The sequence below is a fragment of the Scyliorhinus canicula genome, chromosome 10 (assembly GCF_902713615.1).
Source record: "Scyliorhinus canicula chromosome 10, sScyCan1.1, whole genome shotgun sequence".
NCBI classification, from domain to species: domain Eukaryota; kingdom Metazoa; phylum Chordata; class Chondrichthyes; order Carcharhiniformes; family Scyliorhinidae; genus Scyliorhinus; species Scyliorhinus canicula.
In genome coordinates, this window is record NC_052155.1 from 86,990,762 (window position 1) to 87,014,139 (window position 23,378).

The window sequence follows — 23,378 nt, forward strand, 5'->3', positions numbered from 1 at the left end:
TAATCTGAAATACATTGGACTGGATTCAGTCCTGACGCCGGGACTGAATCGGTGGTGTTCTATGACCACGGAAGCGGCCCCATTCCCGGAATAATTCCGGATCCGTTAATAGGCTAGTACAGGTGCCAAGTGGAACAAGAGCACTTCCAATGAAAAACGGTGTCCGATTCGTCAGGGTTAGATTGGCACTCAAGAGGCTGACAAGTTCCAGCTGCATGTAAGCACTCCACTCACCACACACACTCAATCCAGCCAACAAGATGGCAGCCCAAAGAGTGGCACCCCGTTGCAGAGCTCGAGAACCTGCTGAATGCCTTGTCCCCCGGAATGGGAAGGAGGTTGCCACCTGCCACCATACACCGTGCCTGAGCGCAGAGGCAGAGGCTGTGGGCGCCGTGTGCCCTGCCTCCAGGACCAGCCAGCAGTGCCAAAAAAAGCTGCACGACCTCTTCAGAGAGGCCAGGGTGAGTAGCCAGCACCATGCCTCCGGCACTAGCCCCCGTCCCAGGACTCGTAACCCTGCAGCCTTCCCACCGTTCCCCACACGTCGGCAGTCTGCTCGCACTCCACCATGCACCACATGCCAGTACCCATACCACCCACCATGGCTGTGTGCCCTGTTCTCAAAGGCCATCAGCTGCCCACCCCCTGCGCTCCTATTTCTGACAGCCCAACACTGTGCACTTTCTGTCTGCATCCCGCCCCCCCCCCCCCCCCCCCCCCCCCCTCCCCCTCCCCCCGCCACCCCAGGAGAAGGCGGAGAGAGAAAAAGAGAAAATACCGTCGCGGAGCAGCAGGCACTGGACCTGGTCGGTGGGCCCAGAGACAGGGTAGTTGCCGAGGTTGAGGTCGACATCAGGGAGCCAAGTGAGCCCCCATGAGTTGTGGTGACCCTATGGCAGGTCCGGCACTACCTCCACACCACCCCCACACCGCCCCGTTCCCAGTATCACCACAGCATTGCACCACCCCACACCGCCCACACCACCCTCCACCACCCCAACCCGAGATCCAACCATACGTCATGTCACGTGCCTTGCAGGGTTACCTGGCAATGAGGTGGGACCTTCTGTTGTCCTCTCCCCCCCACCCCGGCCACAATCCCAGGACACGTTGAGTGACAAGGCGGTATCGGGAAGTGACAAGAGCCACCAAACGCCAGCCCGCGACACCCCGAAGCACCAGTCCAGGTCTGGCACCGACTTTCCATCACAGCTGTCTCCACCATCCCAGAGACACTCACCTCGATTGGGCATTATAGTGAAGAGGCCCCTAGGGCACTACCTGGTGTGTACCTGTGCAGTGGTACATTAGTTGGAGATAGGAACCACGGAGGAGACGGACGGTCGGAGGGCGACCCGAACGCAGGGACTAGCTGCCATCGAGACGGGTCTCGTTCTTTTGGAAAGAGCAGTCCCATCATTGCTCGAGATGCAGTCACAGAGTCAATGTCTACATGAGGGACTGTCAGCAACCATCCAGCGACTGCAGGTGCAGTTGGAGGAGTTCAACTGCATGCCACCCAGTCCAACAGTGCACATGTGGCATCCACGGTGGAGGCTTTGGGGCAAAGATATCGGCCATGGGTCAAGATGTCCAAGGTCTGAGGCAATCTGTGCGGGCAGTGGCCAAGGCACAGGACAGGGCGGCCCTGTCACAGGCAGCTATGTACCAGAGACACCTGGACATTGCAGCAACACTTCAGAGCTTGGCCCAGTCACAATGGGTCGATGGCTTTGCTTGGGCAATGGCTGACCTGTGCCAGTCACAGAGGGACGTGGCACAGTCCCAGAGGGAGGTGGTCCAATCCCTGTGCTCCATGGCTGAGAGCATTGAGACCCTGGTTGAGAAGAGAGCAGGCCTGTAGGACTGGCAGCGCCAGGCGGCAGGGAAGCCCCGGAGCTCGTTCCAGATGCACCCACCCCCGACCCAAGGAGTAGCCCAGGGTCTATCGGGCACAGTGAGGGATGACGAGCTGATGAGGCACGTGCTGGTGACCCCTGTAGGTGATGCGTTGGATCACCACAGCGCCTCAGGCCCCCCCGTTCTGCCCCTGGCGTTTCTGATGGGAAGCGGGCAGTTCAGGGTGGCACAGCGCCAACTGGGACCCCCGAGAGACTGCTGGGCCCGACCAGGCATGGTCGCTCCAGAGGATGGCTGTCAAAGGGGGTAGAGCGGGAATCGCAGTAGGCAGCCTCTACTCCTGTTGTACTGCCTGGGGATTCACCTAGATGTCGCGTCAGGGCCCATAAGGCCAGAATGTTAGGCACCAGTAAGTTGGAGAGGGTGCAGCACACAGAATAGCATTAGGGGCTAGGGCACAAACCTATAGAAACATGTTCGCCTGTTCATAATAATCACCTGTTCTCAAACGTTTCAACCTGCCTCGATGCTCTGTCAGCAGTGTGTGAGGGATGGGCCAGGTTGGCTGAGAAGGGGTGCTGGGGAGAGGGGGATGTGGGCAGCCTTGGAGGAGGGTACAGGCCAGGGCCCCAGGTTAGCCGCTGCTCACCCCCATCTTGCTCCAGCCCAAACCCCCCACCCCCCCCAGCGTCCCGTCCCTAGTCCGCCATCCAAGAGTTGGTGGGACTGTGTGATGGAATAGCCAGCTCGAATACAGCATCACCCAGGTGGACGGTGGAATGTGCTACCATGGGCAGGGCACCAGAGCTCATCGCAGAGCGGGTGATCATCATCCTCCATGCCATGCAGCCTGCCCAGGGCCCGCACCCCTTAGTAAAGCAGGTAGGAATAACGACGGGCATTATAGGTACAAGGAAGTTTGGTGTAGGGAGGGTGGACATGGGAGGGGGGGTGGTTGGCTAGGGATAGGATGGTTGTGGGAATGGGACGAGATGTTCGTGCTGTCGTTGGCCAGTCTACCCTAGTTGGTGAACCAGGCCTTATGCCCTGCCCATCCTGGCCCTCCCCCACATCCTCTTTGTCAGACGAGGCCTGACATTCACCCACCCTCCTCTAGCAGGTCACCCTCTGCTGTGTGATGTTGTGGAGGATGCAGAAGGCTACCATGAGGTGCGAGACTCTCCTCGCGCTACACTGGAGACCCCCTCCAGTGCGGTACAGGCTCCTGAACTGCATCTTGAGCACGCCGATGCACCACTCGATCATACTCCTGATTGCTGTGTGGCCGTCTTTGTAGCGAGTCAACACGTTTGTCTGTGGCCTCTGGATAAGTGTCATCAGCCATGACCGTAGCGGATTATCCCTGTCGCCCAGGAGTGAACTACTCACCCAGGGGTGCATCTTGAAGGTGTCAGGAACTGTCGACTTTGCCAGGAAGAAGGTGTCGTGCACACTGACTGGATATCGGGCACAGACATGCATGAAGTGCATCTCATGGTTACATAAACTGCACATTCATGGAGTGGTTTCCCTTTCGGTTTGTGAAGTCCACCCATTCATGTGCCGCTGCTCGTAGGGGGAGATCATCCCCTGGACCTGAGGCGAACCCCACTGCCCGGGCATCCTGGTGGGCTTGGTCCACATTCAGTTTGATATATTGTGCCTACCGGGCACATAGGACCTCTGTTATGGTGCAGATGCACCTGTGCACCGAGGTCTGCGAGTTCCCACTCAGTGCTTGGAAGGACCTTGTGGTGAAAAGGCTTATTGTCATGAGAATGTCACTTGAAGAAATGTCCTCTCTGCCATGAAAAGACTATCTCTTGATCATTTGCTGAATTTAGAATTATAAATGTTTTCAGTAGTGAATGTAAACCTAATGTGCTTCCGTTAAAAGGTGTTTCTTTTGTCTTCTGGATGTTGTTTGGGAAGTTATTAAGGATTACTTAGTGTTGTATTCTTTGGGGGTTGTATTTGAATTAATGGTTGCAAAGATGTTCACTGTATGTTTTAAAAAGGTTAACTTGAGTTCATAGAATAAACATTGTTTTGCTTTAAAAAATACTTTTCCATTTCTGCTGTACAACACCTGTAGAGTGGGCCGTGTGCTCCCCATACCACAATCTATTAAAAGTTGTGGGTGTTTTCAAGATAAAGATAGATAGTTTTTTGAAGAATAAAGGGATTAAGGGTTATGGTGTTCAGGCCGGAAAGTGGAGCTGAGTCCACAAAAGATCAGCCATGATCTAATTGAATGGTGGAGCAGGCTCGAGGGGCCAGATGACCAACTCCTGCTCCTGGTTCTTATGTTCTTATGTAAAGAGATTGATTGAATTCCTGCCCTGGAAATTTCTATGGGATCACTGTGCCTGCTAAAGATCTTATAATAATAATCTTTATTATTGTCACAAGTAGGCTTACATTAACACTGCAATGAAGTTACTATGAAAATCCGCTCAAATCTTTACTTAAAAAAAGTCATAGTTTTAATTAGCTTCTTTCACAATGGTGAATAATTGTCCTGCAATTGTTTTCAGTGGGGAAAATGACTTTTGAAAAGAAACTGTCCTTACTTCCAATGGATGATGAGCCATGAAATCCTAGAATCTAGCCTACACTAACCTCAGCTCCTACCTCAGCTCCTGCTTTTTCTGGAGTATCAGTTCTTCGGCTGGATGCACATATTTTAAATTATTCTAGCAGGTGTACACCACATCATGGGCAAACCTTGAGTAACTAGAGGCAGTGGCAAGTGGTACTGCCACTGGACTAGTAATCCACAGACCCAGAGCAAGATCTGGGGACTCAGCTTCCAACCACAGCAGATGGTGAAATTGGAATTACATTTTTTTTAAAAATCTGGAATTAAAAGTCCAAAGATGACCATGAAACCATTGTCGATTGTTGTAAAAACCCACCTGGTTCACTAATGTCCTTTGGGGAAGGCGTGGCATAATGGTACAGTGGTTAGCACTGCTGCCTCACAGTATTAGGGACCCGGGATCGATTCTGACCTTGGATGACTGCCTGTGTGGAGTTTGCACATTCCCCCTATGTCTGCGTGGGTTGGTTTCTTCCGGGTACTCCTAGTTCCTCCCAAAGTCCAAAGATATGCAGGTTAGGTGGATTGGCCATGCTAAATAAATTACGCTTTAGTGTCAAAATGGTTAAGTGGTGTTACAGGGTTATGGGGATAGTGTGGGGGTGTGGATTAGGTAGGGAGCTCTTTCGGAGGGTCAGTGCTGACTAGATGGGCCGAATGGCTTCCTTCTGCACTGTAGGGATTTTATGATCTGCTACCTTTACCTGATCTGTCCTTTATGTGACTCCAGATTTGCAGCAATGTAGTTGACTCTCAAATGCCCTCTGAAATGGAGGGCAGTTATAGGCGGCTAATAAATACCCCCAGCCAGTGACACCCCTGAATAAGAAAAAAACTGATAAGAGGTGCAGAGGTTCGCAGCCCACCATGAAAAGTTGAATCTAAACTTGTGAATCAATCCCTTTGTTGAAGGATTAATTTCAAAATGTGATAGCGTTCTGGGGATTTCCATGGCACAACTCTAACCTGGAGACATTGGTGGACCCACTATCCGACCACACCCATTTCCCTCATAGGTCTTGTATGAGGCAGGTGGAACCTGTTCCTCTCCCAGGCCCAGCAGAAGCTACTCACAGCTTCTCTTCTGGGCAGAGGCATAGGACTGAATTTTCCAGGTGCTTTGCAATTGGGCTGTGAAGCAGGAAGTCTGGGAAAATGTTGAGTGAAGGAGTTGGAACTGGAGCCTAATATCTTCCCCATAACCATGCCAGAATGCAGCGGGAAGGTTTGTGGCTTGGACAACCACTGGCGCAGGAAGTCTGGGAAAATGTTGAGTGAAGGAGTTGGAACTGGAGCCTAATGTCTTCCATAACCATGCCAGAATGCAGCGGAAGGTTGTGGCTTGGACAACACACTGGGAAGCTATTGGAACCATTTATGTGTCTAATTAAGGCCACGTCCCATCTCTTTTGACATTTTGCCTGCTTTGGGATTGACTGCCACTGCGTGGGGAAACTGCTGGATGAAACCTGTGGGCCTCCCAGTGGATTCTGGAACATGGGGGCAGCCGCTGTTATGGACAGTCTGTGGCAATGGTTTATCTCATGACAGCAGCACTGAGCAGCGCTCGCGCTCACCACCTTGATCACTGCGGCCTGTGTGCCTTACCCTGGTGCTCCCCAACCCAACCTTTCATGAGCGCCCTGCCATTAGAGTGCCCTCTCCCTAAAGTTGTAGCCTCAGCACTGGACCCCATTTGGGGGTAGGCTGCTGTCCTTAATTGGACGGTGGATTTGATACTGGCTCTTTCATCACAGGACTGAGAAACAAAGGTCTTAGGAGCAGTTTAGATCATTCGGCCCTTTTAGTCCGCTCAGCCATTCAATAAGATAATGCTTGATCTGGTGGTGGTCTCAACTCCAGTTTCCTGTGTTCCCCTCATAATCCTTGACTCCCTTGTCTAACAAAAATCTACCTTACTCAGCCTCGAATAAATTCAATGCCAGAGCCTCCACTGCTTCCTGGAATAGAGAATTCTTCTGTACCTTTGTTTGTTTGGGATTATGGAATCCTTGCTTGTCACCCATGAAGACACAGTCAGGCTTATGTATCCGAGTGAAGACTGGTATCCTTTTTATTTCTTATTTCTGTTTGGCGCATCTGGTATTGTTGGAGTTGGGAGAAATTTGTACTGGTGTATGCCTTGCATGGTCAGTTAATCCTCGGATATCTAGCCTTTCTTGAGTTTGGTCTTAGAGTTTTTCGTCAGTTGGGTGTCAGCTTGGTTGGAAGAGTAAGGCATTCTCCTAGTGGTCTTATAAACGTGGCTGGATTCTCTGTTGGTGGGATCCACTGTTTCGCCGGCAGCGCACTCACTCCTGCGGAATGCCCGACGGCATGGGGGTGCTCACAATGGGAAACACCATTGGGTCGGCTCACCGACCCAATAAACGGGTGCGTGGGATGGAGAGTCCTGATCACGGACTTTCAAACTGTCCTCCTTCTTGAGGTTGGGCTCACCTGCGGAAGCTGTGTTTTGTTTCATATGAGGCTATGCTTTACTACCCTTGGTATCCTTTTTGTGAAGGTGTTAGACCTTGTTTGACCTTTTGTGGCTAATCCTGGTGGTCCCTCTCTTGGGATTTCCTTTCTTTATCTGGGTAGGTGAGGGTAATAATACAGGCTCTTATTATTATATTCAGTTTCAGAGGGTTTCCCTTATTATGTTGAGGGGGAGGGCCACATCCGTCCCGACCCCGTTGATGGGGGTCTTGACGACTCTTCCTCTCCTTATTGGCGGGATTCCCTCGGTGGAGGATGGTTTAATTTTTCCAGAGTCGGTGGGGATTTGAGCGGTTCCTCTGATTTAGTGGAGAGGAGTGAGGTCTTTTGTGTGGCAGGTTTTGACATGGTGTAAGTATGCTTAGTGGCTTCCGTCTATGAGAGTGCACACCACCAAACCATGTCTTGTACAGAGGGAAGTATCCTGTTGTTCCCCTTGGATCGGGACACCCTTCCATTGCCTGGAGGCCTTGGGAGGCTTAGTTATGTTTCAGATGTGTAACTTTGTTTCATGGAGGAGGGTGTGCACCATAGGGCCATGTGCTCATGGCTTTATCCTGGTATCCTGTTATCCTTAAGTCCCTGCTCTATTTGGTACCTTATTATCTGTCATTGCCTGTGTGAAGGGAGATGTCGACCACAATGATTACAATTTGAATCAATCGTATGAAAATCTGCTGATCTTTGTATTAATATGTGAAATAATGATACTCCGTACTGTACTGGATCTTGAGGTTTTGTTGTGTCTTGTAGTTATATGTAAAATATCCTCTTAGCGTGATTTTGTTCTGTATTTTGTTTCTTTATTTTGTGGTTAAAGAATTCTTAACTGGTTCTTGCAATGGTGCAGACAAGTCTCATATCTGAAAAAAAATGTCATAATGTGTCTCTGGTATAATTAGTGATTTGAAACAAACTGGACTTTAACCTGGTGCTGTAAGGCTTCTTACAGTATAATTAGAGTATAATTCTTACAGTATAATTAGAGTTGGGAGAGGTATGTTTTGGTACATGCCCAAGAGTGGTGCGAAAACCTGATCCTATATTCTTGTAGACCGTCTGAAAAATTTGTTATACTTGGTTCTAGGGCCTGTTCCTTATCCTGTCGGGTGGAGGAGAGGTTGTATCTTTCCCCGAGATATCTTGTTGATGGGTGTCTTGACGATTCTCCCTCTTCCTGTCAGTGGGGTTTCCTTGGCGGAGAGTAGTTTCAGCTTTCTGGTGATGGAGGGACCTGAATGATGCCTCTGATGCATGTGAAGGTGTGCGCCACTTTATCATCTTTTCATGGCTTTAACCTCTTCTCCCTCACTCTCTCGCTTATCTGCTTACTGTCTTTTCTAGTACAAGCAGAGGCATTAACGATTAACAATTAAGCGAAACTGTGTTAGTGTCTGTCTTTTTCTGTTTTAATTTATGCAGAAGCATTTATACTGTTTAGTAACAGGTTTGAGAATTTGCATTATTTGTAAAATTGGAAAAACTCCAATAGAAATATATATATATTTATATTTAGAAATCTGAGTCCCCAGTTCTAGTCACCCACAAGAAGAAACATCCTCCATGTATTAATAGTCCATTGCTGACCATATCCTGCCCCTGGTCCTCCCATTTCCAGCCCAGGCCGGCGGGACTTCCCCATTGCTGACAAAATTCAGTGCCTCATGTTTCCAGGGGCCAGATGATTTTCTGCCTCTGAAGTTGTCATGTATGCTGTGCATTATAAATGCTTCTCCTCACTTCTACTGGATTTTGTGCCCCCGGACTGAAGATGTTCAGGGGCCAGTATTTTAGTCTGATGAAAGAACAGTTTCTACTTGCTTTCCATTCATTTCACGATAAAGGTTGGTGATGTTCAGATGTCATTCACAATCCCCTCTGCGCCAATCCAATCCATCATCACAGCGACGTGTTTGCTTTTTGTTTGTTTTCTTAGTTGGAACTTTACTTCACCTATTGATTTTTAAAGTAGGTAATTATGATCACAATTTTTATACTCTGGCAGACTTGTAAGAAAAATTGGCATTTGACACTAGTGCAATGTGACAGTTAATATTTACAGAAACTTAGTAAGCATGTTTATGACGTCATTATTACAGGTTTATCAAGAAACAGTTTTGCAGTTAATGAGAGGGAATTGTATGTCATATAATGGAAAACAGATATTTCCTCTTTAAAGAAATACAGGCACCAGCATGCTGTTTTCATACTGCATATATTATATGAATTAAGAAAGCAATTGGAGCTTACTGACGGTCTTAGCGCCAAATTTACAAGCAAATGTCACTGAGTGCACATGCTCTTGTAGTTGTGCAGGCTATCACAGCTTCTATCATAGATCCAGTAATACAAGGCACGATTGTTGATGCTATGGTTACTCTCTTATCGGTGTTTAGCTCATTTAAGCTGCTATATTGTAAGAACACCAACAAATATATTAATCTAGAACCTTCATTTCACATCATGGAATGTCCCTAGGTGCTTCACAGCATAATTAAAAAAACAAATACAACATCGAATTGCAGAAGGAGTTCTTAGGTCAGATAACTAAAAACCTGGTCGAAGTGGGTAGATTTTAATGGAGTCCTAAAAGAGGAAAGTGAGATAGAAAGTCGTAGGGAAGGAAAGCCTGGGGCCTAGGCAGCTGGATGCACAGCCCCTATGGTGGAGCAATAATATTGAGAATGCACAAGCGGCGAGAATTAGAGGAGTGCAGAGAAATCTCGAGGGTTTGTGGGGCTGGAGGAGATGACAGAGGTAGGAAGGGGTGAGGCCATAGAGGGATTTGAAAGCAAGCTGAAAGCTGAGAACTTTGAAGCATCAAAACATTGCTTGACCTTGAGCCATGTAGCCAAGGTCAGCAAGACTTCTGCAGTTGAAATTATTTCTGCAGGTTTCAACATTCTGACACATGCACCATCCAAGTATATTTTTTAGTATACAGGCATAAAAATGGTTTGCCTGTAGGTACAAGGTGTGAAAAGGACCAATCCTGCACAGAATGGGTAGACCTGAGGCCCCTGTGAATTATGTTTGGGCTTCATTTGCATGAGGCTGACAAGCTGCAGACAAATACTGGACATCCCGAGCAACCTCACCGCCAAACAAATTAAGATTTCGTGCCACCGTGTCACCATCTGTGGCCCATCAGTTTAGCTCTGGGAAGCAGGAAAGCAGAAGTGCATTTACACCTTTTGGGCATCGCGTTCATCATTATAGAATCAGAGAATCCATACAAGTGAAGGAGACCATTTGGGCCCATCGAGTCCGCACTAGCCTCTGGAAAGAGCATCCTACTTAAGCCCACACCTCCACCGTATCACTGTCACCCAGTAACTCTACCTCACCTTTTGAACACTAGGGGGCAATTTTAGCATGGCCAATCCACCCAACCTGGGACAACTTTGGACCGTGGGAGGAAACCGGAGCAACCTGGAGGAAACTCACGCAGACAAAGGGAGAAATTGCAAATTCCACACAGACAGTCACCCAAGGCCAGAATTGAACCAGAGGCCCTGACTGTGAGGCAATAGTGCTAACCACTGTGCAATCGTGCTGGCACTCCGCCCCACTCCCCCCGGCCTCGCCCCGGAGCCTCATGCCTTGCCTTGCTGACCTGCTCTCCTCAACCCTTGTCGAGTCGCTCCTTGCCTGCTCCTCTCGCTGTTCAACTGGCTGGTTCACCTTGGCTGGTAGCTTTCGGCTTTTGCTGGCTGGCCTGTCGTCAGACCTGGGTCAAGAAACCTAGTGGTTGTGCCTTTCTTGAAAAAGTAAAGCATAGGATCTTCTGACTCTGCCTCTCTCCCTCCTCAGTTAGTCGTCTCTCGTTCCAAGCACATGGCGTCTCAATGCTCGGACCAGTCTTTTTTCCCACTCTAAGGGGACTCGAGGACTCGAGTAATCAGAGCCTGATGTCACTCTGCCTTCACCTATCAGAAAATGCAGTTATCTGATTGGTGCCCACACAACACCAGCCGGCATGGGGTCCTGCACCTGGACATGATGGGCAGGACTCTCCCGTACCCGGTAGGGCTGGGGGTCCTGGCAGGATGGAGTGACGTGAACCACTCTGGCATCGGGCCGCACCAAAGGTACGGAATCTTCCGCACCTTCAGGGGCGAGGCCGGCGCCGGAGTGGTGTGCACCCCGCCGGCTGACGTGGAAGGCCTTTGGCGTCGCGCCATCCGGGGCCGAAGGGACTCTGCTGGACGGTGTGGGTCCGTGCATGCACAAGAGCGTCAGCGGCTGCTGACGTCCTCCCCGCGCATGCGCAGGGGGGGTTCACCTACGCGTCGGCGGAGGCTGACATGGCCGGCGCGTAGGAAAGAGTGCTCCCACGGCATAGGCCCGCCCGTGGATCGGTAGGCCCCGGTCGCGGGCCAGGCCACCGTATGGGCACCCCCCGGGGCCAGATCGGCCCGCGTGCCTCCCCGGACCCCAGAGGCCCGCCCGCGCCGTCAGATCCCCGCCGGTAAGGTACCTCGTCCAATTTACACCGGCATAATACGAGCGGGACTTCGGCCCATTGCGGGCTGGAAAATCGCTGGGGGGGCCGCTGTGAGTGGCCACGACCGGCGTGGCGCGTATCCCGCCCCTGCCAATTCTCCGGCGCCGGAGGAATTCGGCGGCCGGTGGGGGAGAGATTCACGGCGCCCCCGGTGATTCTCCAACCCGGCAGGGGTTCGGAGAATCCTGCCCCAAGTCTCTATATGATTCAAAATCTTAACAAACCTGTTGTCCTATTGAAGTGAAGAATTGTCTGTTAGCTCAATGGAGACATCTCTGAACAACACCAACTTGCATTTATCTAGCATCATTAAGGTAATGAAACATCGCAGGCAAGATTCATATGAGCTCCATTGAGCAAAATCTGACACCTAATATCAAAATGACATCAGGGTAATTTAGGTGAATTTTAAGGAGCATCTTAAAGGAGGGAAGAGAATCATTCTGATGAAAGATCATTGGCTTAAAATTTTACCTCTGCATCTCTCTCCATAGATGTTGCCTGACTTTCTGAATATCTCCAGCATTTCCGTTTTTGCCCTGGGGGCTGTCATTGACCTGAAACATAATTAGACCAGCCATATGAATACTCTAGCTATAAGTGCAGGTCAGAAGCTTTTGTTGTGAGTAACTCACCCTGACTTCCCAAACCTTGCCACCATCTACAAACCACAAGTCATGAGTGTGTTGGAATATTTTCCACTTGCTTGGATAAGTGCAGCTCCAATAATCAACATCCTGGGGGTTACCATTGATCAGAAACTGAACTAGACTAGCCATATTAATACTGTGGTTATCAGAGCAGGTCAAATGCCAGGAATGCTATAGCGAGTAACTCCCCTCCTGACCCCCCAAAACCTTCCCACCATCTACAGGGTAAAAGTCAGGAGTGTAATGGAATACTCTCCATTCACCTGGAAGAGTGCAGTTCCATCAACACTGAAGAAGCTCAACACCATCCAGGACAAAGCAAGTCCTAGAATTACATAGAACATACAGTGCAGAAAGAGGCCATTCGGCCCATCGAGTCTGCACCGACCTACTTAAGGCCTCACTTCCACCCTATCCCCATAACCCAGTCACGAAGGGCAATTTATCATGGTCAATCCACCTAACCTGCACGTCTTTGGACTGTAGGAGGAAACCGGAGCACCCGGAGGAAACCCATGGAGACACGGGGAGAACGTGCAGACTCCGCACAGACAGTGACCCAGCAGGGAATCAAACCTGGCGCTGTGAAGCCACAGTGCTATCGACTTGTGCTACCGTGCTGCCCAAGTCGCTTGATTGCTACCTCTTCCACAAACATTCAATCCCTCCACCATCGACTAACAGTGGAAGCCGTGTCTACTATCTATAAGATGCATTTCAGTAACTCGCCAAGGTTCCTTAGGCTGCACCATCCAAACCCATGACCTTACCATCTAGAAGGACTGAAAATGGGAACCCCACCACCTGGAGGTTCCCATCCAAGTCACACTGACTTGGAAATATATCGCCGTTCCTTCACTGTCGCTGGGTCAAAATCCTAGAACACTCTCCCTAACAGCATTGTGGGTGTACCTAAATCTCAGGGACTGCAGTGGTTTAAGAAGGCAACTCACTACCATCTTCTGAAGGGCAACGAGGGATGGGTAATAAACGCTGGTCGATCCAGCGATGCCCACATCCCGTAAAGAAATTGAAAAAAGCAAGAAGCTCGACACCATCCAGGACAATGCAACCCGTTTAATTGGTATCACATTCACCATTTTAAACATTCATCCCTCCACCACTGGTACGCAGTTTGCATCATCTACAAGATTCACTGCACCAACTCGTCAGTGCTCCTTTGACAGCACTTTCCAAATTTGTGGCCTCTGCCATAAAGGACAAGGGCAGCTGATGCATAGGAACACCACTATCTCTGCCAGTATCCTCCACGTCACACACCATCCTGACTTGGAACTATATTGCCATTCCTTGTCATTCCTTCATTGTCACTGGTTCAAACCTGTAAATATCCTTCACCACCAGCATATGAGAGTGCACCTATCACACATACACTGCAGCAGTTTAGGAAGGTCACTCACAACCTCTTAAGGGAAATTAGGTAAGGGCAATAAATGCTGGCCTTACAGTGATGCTCACGTCCCATGAATAAATAAACAAAAGGATCAAGGGTTATAATTCTCGGAAAGTTGATCATCAGTTCTGCAATTCTATGGTGAAATCAAACAGAATAGGGTGTATTTCCTGGGCAATTACATATTAATCCAGAGCGACTATCTCTTATTTTGTTAAAATCTTGGCGAGGCCACATTTAGAAAACAGTACCAGTTTAAGTTTTGTCATACAGTACAGAGGCCCTGTGAAAGAGGGCCAGTAACTTGATCCCTAATATGATAATCACTGTTTCCCAAGTAACACCAATACCTGGTGCACTTGACTCACCTCTATTCCCAGCACGGGAGCCAGCAATGCTTCCTCTCTGATAGGATCTGAGTACTGAGTACAGATCATGGAAGTTTTCCTGAATACATTTTAGAAATTCCTCCCCCTCCATTTGATGTATAATATTAATAATAATCTTTATTGTCCCAAGTAGGCTTACATTAACATTGCAATGAAGTTAGAACATAGAACATAGAACATTACAGCGCAGTACGGGCCCTTCGGCCCTCGATGTTGCGCCGACCTGTGAAACCATCTGAAGCCTATCTGACCTACACTATTCCATTTTCATCCATATGTCTATCCAGTGACCACTTAAATGCCCTAAAAGTTGGCGAGTCTACTACGGTGCAGGCAGGGCGTTCCACACCCCTACTACTCTCTGAGTAAAGAAACTGCCTCTGACATCTGTCCTATATCTATCACCCCTCAATTTAAAGCTATGTCCCCTCGTGTTGGTCATCACCATCCGAGGAAAGAGACTCTCACTGTCCACCCTATCACAGAAGGGAAGTTACTGTGAAAAGCCCCGAGTCGCCACATTCCAGCACCTGTTCGGGTACACAGAGGGAGAATTCAGAATGTCCAAATTACTCTAACAGTATTTGGATAATATTTGGATAATACTTGCCAAGGGTAGGGCAAGAACCTGATCTGAATGCATTTAATCATATTAGCGAGTTTAAAGTTGAATCTTCAGTTCTCATTGAAACTTCCCACACAAGATCATGATGTTACACGTGTGCGAATTGCTACTGGTTTGTAAAAACGGGATTCGGGCACCATGAACTCCGAGAGGGAGGGAGGCGGGTGAGCACCAATCTCCACCTTGTACCAGGGGACAAGAGGACAGTTCCCACTGGTCAGCAAACTGGGAGGGGGTGGGGGGGGGGGGGGGGGGGGGGGGGGGGGGGAGGGGCTGGGGTTCAAGTGTATTGGGAGTGTGGAGGTTTGGGGTGAGGGGGGGTTTGCAGTTGGCGATGCTGGAATGAGGTTTTGGGCCTCCTCCATGTCGCAGCTGGTGTGTGTTGTCCTGAAGCCTACAGGCTGCATAATTTAAACATTGGTGTCAGTCTGTAGGTTGTGTTGTCAGGAAAAGTCTTAAGTATAAAGGCCTGGCAGCATGAGATCTCGGGAAGGTGAAGCCCAAGTAAGAGTGGTACTTTTAGCTTGTTTATACCTGATGTGGAGAGTAATTGTGCCCGTTAACATTCCTGACACTCATACCCTTCAAATAAATTGTCCATCATGAGTTTACCCTCAACAATGTCATTCTGAAAAAACCCATGCTTCAAAATGTTGGGTGCGGGGATAAAGAGGGAATGTCTAAGCATAATTGCCAGACCCCAGCGCCTACCATAGAGGATCCATTAGCCCTCAAGGTATACATAAGCATTCAGAGTGATGGGTGACCATTGAAATCGTCAGTGAGAACTGCCAGTGCTGTACATATTAGGGGAGCGGACAACCAGAAGGGAAGCCACAGGCGACTCTGAAGGGGTGAAGGCATTGACCAGGGTCGGTCAAGCGATGAAGTTAAAATGGCCCAGCCATGTGAGTGAGGGACAGCTGCCGGATAAGATGTAGGAATGAGAGGACAAACGGTGAACGGAGGGTCTGAAGGTCACCATCTGGGACACCATCCTGACTCTGTTTCTCATTCCTCACAGCTTTCCAAGAGATCTCGGGTGGAGTTGGCAATAATGCTGGAGGAGCGCAGACCCCCAACAGCAACATCGCTGGAGGAGCGCAGACCCCCAACAGCAACAATCGCTGGAGGCGCAGACCCCCAGCAGCAACGTCCTGGAGGAGCGCAGACCCCCAGCAGCAAATCGCTGGAGGAGCGCAGACCCCCAGCAGCAACATCGCTGGAGGAGCGCAGACCCCCAGCAGCAACAGCTCTGGAGGAGCGCAGACTCACCAGCAACATCGCTGGAGGAGCGCAGACCCCCAGCAATATCGCTGGAGGAGCGCAGACCAGCAGCAATATCGCTGGAGGAGCGCAGACCCCCAGCAGCAATATCGCTGGAGGACGCAGACTCACAGCAGCAATATCGCTGGAGGAGCGCAGACCCCAGCAGCAACATCGCTGGAGGAGCGCAGACCCCCAGCAGCAACATCGCTGGAGGAGCAGAGCCCCCAGCAGCAACATCGCTGGAGGAGCGCAGACCCCCAGCAGCAACATCGCTGGAGAGCGCAGACCCCCAGCAGCAACATCGCTGGAGAAGCGCAGACCCCCAGCAGCAACATCGCTGGAGGAGCGCAGACTCCAGCAGCAACATCGCTGGAGGAGCGCAGACTCACAGCAGCAACATGCTGGAGGAGCGCAGACCCCCAGCAGCAACATCGCTGGAGGAGCGCAGACCCCCAGCAGCAACATCGCTGGAGGAGCGCAGACCCCCAGCAGCAACGTCACTGGAGGAGCGCAGACCCCCAGCAAATATCGCTGGAGGAGCGCAGACCCCCAGCAATATCGCTGGAGGAGCGCAGACCCCAGCAGCAATCGCTGGAGGAGCGCAGACCCCCAGCAGCAATATCGCTGGAGGAGCGCAGACCCCCCAGCAACATCGCTGGAGGAGCGCAGACCCCCAGCAGCAACATCGCTGGAGGAGCGCAGACCCCCAGCAGCAACATCGCTGGAGGAGCGCAGACCCCCGCAGCAACATCGCTGGAGGAGCGCAGACCCCCAGCAGCAACGTCACGGAGGAGCGCAGACCCCCAGCAAACATCGCTGGAGGAGCGCAGACCCCAGCAGCAACATCGCTGGAGGAGCGCAGACCCCCAGCAGCAACGTCACTGGAGGAGCGCAGACCCCCAGCAGCAACATCGCTGGAGGAGCGCAGACCCCCAGCAGCAACATCGCTGGGGAGCGCAGACCCCCAGCAGCAACGTCACTGGAGGAGCGCAGACCCCAGCAGCAACGTCACTGGAGGAGCGCAGACCCCCAGCAGCAACATCGCTGGAGGAGCGCAGACCCCCAGCAGCAATCGCTGGAGGAGCGCAGACCCCCAGCAGCAACATCGCTGGAGGAGCGCAGACCCCAGCAGCAACATCGCTGGAGGAGCGCAGACCCCCAGCAGCAATATCGCTGGAGGAGCGCAGACCCCCACAGCAACATCGCTGGAGGAGCGCAGACCCCCAGCAACGTCACTGGAGGAGCGCAGACCCCCAGCCAACATCGCTGGAGGAGCGCAGACCCCCAGCAGCAATATCGCTGGAGGAGCGCAGACCCCCAGCAGCAACATCGCTGGCGCAGACCCCAGCAGCAATATCGCTGGAGGAGCGCAGACCCCCAGCAGCAACATCGCTGGAGGAGCGCAGACCCCCAGCAGCAACGTCACTGGAGGAGCGCAGACCCCCAGCAGCAACATCGCTGGAGGAGCGCAGACTCACAGCAGCAACGTCACTGGAGGAGCGCAGACCCCAGCAGCAACATCGCTGGAGGAGCAAAGACTCACAGCAGCAACATCGCTGGAGGACGCAGACCCCAGCAGCAACATCGCTGGAGGAGCGCAGACTCACAGCAGCAATGTCACTGGAGGAGCAAAGACTAAAGCAGCAACAAGAGGCCGCACCAAGAGAGAACCCACCACCAAGAGGCCAGGGGGCCGCAGGGGAAGCTCAGGTCGATGCTGCACAAGCTGAAAAGGGGCCTCAAAGGCAAAGAGGTTTGGAGGTTTTACAGGTTCCAGGGTCTCCTTCATGGAACTGTCAGACAACCTGCCGCTGGAGACTCTACCTCAACAGGGAGACAGTGTGGCACCTTTGCTGCATTCTTGCCAATTTGGCTCAACATGAAAGAGGAGAGGGCACCCGCTCCTTGGGCCATGAAAGTGACGACAGCCCTAACCTCAACGTCTCAGGAGCATTCCAGGACTCACTGGTAACCTGTGTGGCATCTCACATCCACCCACAAATGTATAAATGAGGTCATAGATGCACCCTATGCCAGGGCATCAGACTACATTACTTTCAAACTGGACCAGGCCCATCAGGACAAGAGGGCTGTGGGATTCATCACCATAGCTGCTCTGCCACAAGTGCAGAGGCCCAGCAATGGTACTCATGTGGATCTACAAGCCCCGTGGCATCTTTTCCATTTATTAAGAGGAAATGTTCTACTCCCTTAATGTCCAGATGTCTGTGACCAACAGATGAGGATCATGCATGTGTGTGTGCGTTTTCTAGGGAATGTGCATGATAACTTCATCCTTGGGCAATCTCAAATCCCTGGGATATTGAGGGTATGGGCTTGTTGGGGACAATGCTCAGGTTTTGGCTGATGATGTCAGTCTTAAGGCCCGAGACTGATGCAGAGGCCCATTACAATGAGGCTCACAGTGCCTCTCGGGTCTGTGATTAAATAAGTGCCTTTGGTGACTTCTTCATGTTACCTGACAGCTCTACAACCCTTGCTTCAAGAGTTTTATGAGCTCTCTGTGACCAAGGGAGGAGGTCCGGATGTAAACCAGGTCTTCAGTGTGTTGGGCCTGAGAGCCCTTGTGCCCACTTAGCCTGCCAATGAAGGAGGGTGATGATGGCTCGCAGGGTGGAAAGCTATGATGTTCCTCAGTTTTGTTTATGTCTGACTTCTGTCTGTTTGCTGCCATCAAGGGGACTTCCTAGCTCATGTGTGAGTGAGGTTCGGCCCCAGATCCCTTTGTTACATAGAACTAGACAGGGATTAAGGGCGAAGGTCTACGCGTTCACTGATTAATGCCAGAGTCATTCAGGATGTATGTTACTCTCGGTTTCAGTAAGCCTAACCATTATCTTTAGTGTTGAGGGCCTATGTGAAAAGGCTGAGTCCAGATGGGCTGAAGACTATCCCAGGGGGAGGAGAGTCAGAGTGAGGCCTTAAGGGTTGTGAACAACAAGAGATTTTAATAAAGTGAAAAGTTGAATTGTGACATTTCATTATGACCCCCCACTATCTGTGCCTAACTTTACCCATACTCACTCTGTGCCTCTACAATTCCTTACTCTTGTGAGTCCTTCACTCCACGATGTCTTGTGTATTCCCATCAAAAAGGCAGCCTGCGTCCTTCCATGTCCTGATGCCTGAGAGTCCTTGGCAGGTGGTCTCTGGAGGGCTGCGACCTGGCAGACCCTGGGCCTACTTTCAGATGGCACTGATGTTGCCATGTCACCTTTCTGCCCACTGCCCTCGGAGATGTGCCGGTATCAGGAAGGGGGATTCAGAAGGACTGGTTGCTCCCAGGGTCTGCTGAGTGGAAGGCCCCAGGACGTCCTCCCTCCGGGTGCTCGTGGGTTCCTGGTTACTCCATTGGATGGAGTGAGCTCCAGAAGCCTCAATGTCACTGGCACTGCTCGTCTGCAACATGGTGTTGAAGCCCTAAGCCATTGTCCTCAGGAACTGAGCAATGCTTCAGAGTTCTGCAGTCATGATTTTGACATCTTGCTCCAGGCTTTCCACTGCGAACCCCATTCTGCAGTGCTGGCCTGGGTGCCACACAGTTTTTGGGCAACATCTCTTGCAAAAAGAAGCCTTTGGGATTCCTCCACTACGCCGTTTCAGCCATAGGAATGGTCGCTGAACATCCCCTCTGGTATTCCCGCTCTGCCTTTGCATCTTCAGCAGCCAAGGGATGAACGTGTCCAGAGACACGGCAGCTGGCTGGGGCACAGCTGAGTCTCTGCGATCCAGCAGATCTCTGACCCTGGGACATTCTTCTTGTCCCCATTTGCCTTCCTGTCCACCACCGAAGCAGTGTGTGCTCACCAGATAGTGATCCAGAAGCCTGCTTGCTGAGGTCACCCACCAATTGTGTGTCTCTGTATGATGAATGGTGGCGGGTGATAGCTGTGATGCATTTGAGGTCTCCCTCAAGGTGGCCAAGAAATGGGAATTGCTGATTGATGGCCGAGGCTCACAGGTTGACGTTCCTGCAAGGCAAGGGATATGGTTTTGATACCTGGTCTGGTCTGGGGTTTGGACAACAGAAAACTCACTTTCGACTGGTCAACTGGATGAAGGGAATTGGCTCCTCACTTCACTGTCACATGCCAACCATGCTCTCAGCACAGGCCTACTCCCAGTTCTCCCCTGCGAGCTCCATGGGCCCTTTCCTCGAAAGGAGTCAAGATCCTTATTTTAGGCAGCCCACCTCCTGAGTATTCTCTCTCGCTCTCTCTGGTTGTGGGCAATGTTCTCCTGCAGGGACACAAAAGGGAATAATGGAGCCAGATGCCTGGTGGGTCAGAGGTCAAGGACAACTGACATGTTTGCAAAAATAGAAGCAAATTACTGCGGATGCTGGAATCTGTAACCAAAAGGGAAAATGCTGGAAAATCTCAGCAGGTCTGACAGCATCTGTAAGGAGAGAAAAGAGCTAATGTTTCCCAGATGAGCTTTTGCCAAAGACATGTGTAAGCAATGTGCTTCAGCTGATGCGGAATGCTGGGGGTGGGGTGGATGTGTGGTTTGAGGGTGATGATGGAAGGTTGGGTGCTGGGAACCTGAGAGGTGGTGGCTTGGGTGTTCCAGGTGACATTCTGGGGGTTAACAGAAGGGTTGGAGTGCCAAGGGGAGACCGGGGACCTTTACCCTTGCAGGTTGTGGTAGGTCATTGATTTCTTTCCGATGTTGAATCCCTATCGTCTTGGTCAGGCAGCTGAGCAGCGCTGCCATCGCCTCCCAGGCGGGGTTGGGAACTTTGCCCCGGCTTCCTGTCAACCTGTGAGTAAATTGTGGCCCACCTCTCCTCCGTGGCATCCAGAAATCAAGTGAGGGCCCTGTCCGAGAATCTGGGAGTGCATCTTCCAGTTGCCTTCCTCCCGGCTTGAATGATAGTGAGGCTGTGGGGCCGTTCAAATGCAGCACCCCCTCGATTGAAGTGTTCAGTTGACCCCCAGGAGCCAGTGAATCAGGCTCTTTGCGCCTTAGGAGTGGCTCGCTTTTCACGTGGGGAAAAACATTTTTCCACGTAGATTGCAATTTGGATCGCACCTCCGGGGCCGACGCGATTCACACTGATTTTTGTGTCAAAAATGACACTTTGCCATTTTTGCAGAAAACTCCGCCCCCAGTTGCCTCACGGTAGCATGGTGGTTAGCATCAATGCTTCACAGCTCCAGGGTCCCAGGTTTGATTCCCGGCTGGGTCACTGTCTGTGTGGAGTCCTGCACGTCCTCCCTGTGTGTGCGTGGGTTTCCTCCGGGTGCTCCGGTTTCCTCCCACAGTCCAAAGATGTGCGGGTTAGGTGGATTGGCCATGCTAAATTGCCCGTAGTGTAAGGTTAATGGGGGATGTTGGGTTATGGGTATATGGGTTACGTGGGTTTAAGTAGGGTGATCATTGCTCGGCACAACATCGAGGGCCGAAGGGCCTGTTCTGTGCTGTACTGTTCTATGTTCTATATGTTTTGATGCTTCCACCACACGATGGCTGGAATTTTCCGGTCCTTCTTGGGCTGGACGGCAAATTCATTAAAATTTACTTTTGATCACACTCCAAACTTTTCCTATCCTTAGACTAGAAACTGTCACCCCATATTCCACACCGCTATTTGTGTGTAGCTCACCAACCTTATTTCACCACACTTTGTGCGTTTACACACACACATTGCAAACTTGTCTTTGTATATTCACATTCTAATACTGAGATTAAGTTAGAGTATTGATAAAATAATGAGATAACTTACTAAATTCAGCTTGTAGTGTGCTTTAAACCTCAAGATTTATCATTCCAGGAGAAGTATCTAAACAGTGAGTGAATGGTAAAGCTTCAATTAGAGCTTTCTGTAATCAAATGTGGTTTTTGCTTGCCTCCTCTCTTCCAAAGGGCTTCTAATCCACATTATGCTGTGGACTAAAAGGCTATTTTCAGCTGTCCGTCATATAATTCCCAGGCTTTTTATATGATTGAAAGGTTTCGAGCTCTGCCATATTCACTTGGACAGATATCAATGTCTGACTGACTACCAAGTCCATTAATTATCTTCAAGTGCCTAGAGTAGTGTCTGTAAGCTGCAGTAAATAATTTTCCATGTGGTAGCTGTCAGACCACAGGCACTCTTAGGTACAATAACGTTGAAGTAAAGTTATAGAGGAAGAAAAGCAAACTAAAGAATACAATGTAAGCCACAGAATCGCTACATCATAGCTATGAATTCAGCCACTGGTCATATCTATCAATGTCGTCAATATCTGATTGTTGTTCTGAAGCTAACGCAGCCACATTTGTTCTTGCAGAGCAATGCTTTCTATAGAGGATAAGTTACAATTCCCCAAAGCCTAATGATTTCATTTAATTCCAGTATTATTTCATTTGTGGTATTGCTTCATAATCTTGGTTTATCTGGGACGTATCTTTGTAATATTAACAAATCTACCCGGCCTTCAAGGAATGTCCTGAGAGTTTACATAGCCTCCCCAGTAGGCTATTTATTGATTGGAATTTCAGGATGTGATTCCATCTGTTTCTGTTACTTCTCTGGCCACCTTTCCCATCAACTGGTGGTCAATTGCATATATCTTAGGGCTGCAGATATTAGCATGGATATTTTTATTCAAAAGTCTATAACTCCATGCAGTGCTTGCATTGTTTGAATCTCCGTCCTTTTTCCTGACCAATTTGTTTTCAGAATTCGTTTCAACCAGCTCAACCTCCTAATGCCATGTGCAATTATACATTTGCAAGTGTGTCATAATGCAGCACTGGCCTGCCAGCAATATCAGATCATAAAGCCAAACAAGCGTTTATAGGTCTTAGGTGACTTGGGAATGTCACTCTAATTAATCACAAAGCAATAAAAGCTGCTGGAACAGAGGAAGAGGAAATGAAGGCACTTTAGCAAAGATTTCTTTTTTCTACCCATTTTGAAACTGCTTGGGAGTTGGGAAGAGCAGGGATCTGCTGCCGTGCCAGTTCCTTCTGTCAATACTTCCAGTGAATATGGAATATCATGGTAGTGGAAATGATGGCTATGATGGCTGTTATGCATTTGACACTATTAATGCTTTAACAATGTTGGGAGCCAGGAATGCCATTGTTTTCCTAGACATCCAGTAGTGGAGAAGGGGATCCCAGAAGCAAAACAACTGGCTTCCTGATTTGTACGAGATAAATTGCGTCCATTAGGAAGTGAATTTCCACAGGGTTCTCCATGGTGCAATTCTGACATCAGATACTGCATAAACAGGGTTAAATGGCTAAGATTCATCTCCTTAAAATAAATTAGGAATAAGAATTTTTTTCTGCAGTCACGACTGCTGGTCATGCATTTGCAAAACAAATACAAAAAATATTTGCTCATCCCACCCTCAATCCCGCCAGAAGTAATAATAATAGTAATAATAATAATCTTTATTAGTGTCACAGTAGGCTTACATTAATGAAGTTACCGTGAGAAGCCCCTCGTCGCCATATTCCGGCGCCTGTTTCGGGTACACTGAGGGAGAATTCTGAATGTCCAATTCACCTAACAAGCGCGTCTTCGGGACTTACGGG